Raw genomic sequence first — 2,680 nt, 5'->3', positions numbered from 1 at the left:
TTTACCAATCCTACAACAGATAGAGGCCTTATATCCAAAATATACAAAGAACTCAAGAAGTTAGACCGCAGGGAAACAAATAACCCTATTAAAAAATGGGGTTCAGAGCTAAACAAAGAATTCACAGCTGAGGAATGCTGAATGGCTGAGAAACACCTAAAGAAATGTTCAACATCTTTAGTCATAAGGGAAATGCAAATCAAAACAACCCTGAGATTTCACCTCACACCAGTGCGATTGGCTAAGATCAAAAACTCAGGTGACAGCAGATGCTGGCAAGGATGTGGAGAAAGAGGAACACTCCTCCATTGTTGGTGGGATTGCAGACTGGTAAAACCATTCTGGAAATCAGTCTGGAGGTTCCTCAGTAAATTGGACATTGAACTGCCTGAGGATCCAGCTATACCTCTCTTGGGCATATACCCAAAAGATGCCTCAACATATAAGAGACACGTGCTCCAATAAGTTCATCGCAGCTTTATTTATAATAGCCAGAAGCTGGAAAGAACCCAGATGCCCTTCAACAGAGGAATGGATACAGAAAATGTGGTACATCTACACAATGGAATATTACTCAGCTATCAAAAACAACGAGTTTATGAAATTCGTAGGCAAATGGTTGGAACTGGAAAATATCATCCTGAGTGAGCTAACCCAATCACAGAAAGACATACATGGTATGCACTCATTGATAAGTGGCTATTAGCCCAAATGCTTGAATTACCCTAGATCCCTAGAACAAACGAAACTCAAGACGGATGATCAAAATGTGAATGCTTCACTCCTTCTTTAAATGAGGAAAAAGAATACCCTTGGCAGGGAAGGGAGAGGCAAAGATTAAAACAGAGACTTAAGGAACACCCATTCAGAGCCTGCCCCACATGTGGCCCATACATATACAGCCACCCAATTAGACAAGATGGATGAAGCAAAGAAGTGCAGACCGACAGGAGCCGGATGTAGATCGCTCCTGAGAGACACAGCCAGAATACAGCAAATATAGAGGCGAATGCCAGCAGCAAACCACTGAACTGAGAATAGGTCCTCTATTGAAGATATCAGAGAAAGAACTGGAAGAGCTTGAAGGGGCTCAAGTCCCCAAAAGTACAACAATGCCAAGCAACCAGAGCTTCCAGGGACTAAGCCACTACCTAAAGACTATACATGGACTGACCCTGGACTCTGACCCCATAGGTAGCAAGGAATATCCTAGTAAGAGCACCAGTGGAAGGGGAAGCCCTGGGTCCTGCTAAGACTGAACCCCCAGTGTACTAGTCTATGGGGGGAGGGCGGCAATGGGGGGAGGGTTGGGAGGGGAACACCCATAAGGAAGGGGAGGGGGGAGGGGGATGTTTGCCCGGAAACCGGGAAAGGGAATAACACTCGAAATTTATATAAGAAATACTCAAGTTAATAAAAAAAAAAAAGAAAGACATGAAGAACTCCGTTAGAGAAATGCAGGAAAACATAAATAAACAAGTAAAAAAAAAGTAATATTTTCATTCAAGGCAGAAGTCCTGGAGAAGCTATAGCTATAGAGGATATAGTTCAACATAATAAAGGCATGGTACAGCAAGCCCACCACTATCATTGGGATAAAGAGAGAAAAATTCAAAGCAGTTCCACTGCAATCGGGAACAAGAAAAGAATATACTCTGGTTTCATACCTATGTAGTACAATATTTTTAATTTTAGCTAAAGCCGTATGACAACTGAAGAAGATCCAGGTAATACAATAAAAATGAAGAAGTTAAATTGTTCTCATTTGCAGATATCATGGTACCATTTAAAAAACTCTAAAAATGTATCAGTCTCTTAGTACGGCAAAATACATTCATAAAAGCAGAATACAATAGGAACACACAAAATTCCTTAGCCTTAATTTACACCATTACAAATCATACCTTTAGAAGATTTATTGAAAAATACCCCTCACAATAATCTGATAATATATAATAAAATATTGTGGATAAAAATATTTAAAATGCCAAGACCACTGTGAATTAGCTAGAAGTGATCATAATTGAAGACTTTTTCTCTTAAAAAAATAAGTTTCTTAAAGCTGATAATACAAGGGTTATCAGTGATAGAGCGCTTGCCTAGCAAACACAAGGCCCTGGGTTCAGGCCCCGGCTCCGAAAAATGGAAAAAAAAAAAAAAGAAAGCTGATAATACATTCACGAAGTAGTAGAATGTAAAATTAACACACAAAACTCGTTATCTTTTCTGTATTACAATTTCAAACCATGGGAGACAAATCAGGGAAATATTGCACTCAAAATAGTCTTAAAATATATAACAAAAACCATGGATTGACATAGTTATAAAGCATACTATTAGTAAGAAGACATAAGGAGTACACATGATCCATCCTGAATACATGTAAGAATGCTACAGCCAATCTTTTGACAGACTGTATAGACTTCAATTAATCAAAGCTTTTGTAGTTTAAAGGACAAGTAAATAATATAAATAGGTCAGTTTTTGATGAATTAGTAAAATTAATGCAATAAATTGTGAATAGAATATTTTACTACAATAAATCTCCCACTTTTATGAAACTCAAGAATTTGACTATAAATATTCTACTAGAGGATTAAAGAAAACTTTTAAAGTGCAAAGTGTTAACATGTTTAGAGGGATAATTATAAAAAGAGAAAAGGAGGGAGGCAAAACTTTA

This window comes from Rattus norvegicus, chromosome Y (assembly GCF_021556685.1).
Source record: "Rattus norvegicus strain SHRSP/BbbUtx chromosome Y, alternate assembly SHRSP_T2T, whole genome shotgun sequence".
Classification (NCBI taxonomy): domain Eukaryota; kingdom Metazoa; phylum Chordata; class Mammalia; order Rodentia; family Muridae; genus Rattus; species Rattus norvegicus.
Note: the sequence above shows the minus strand (reverse complement) of the source record.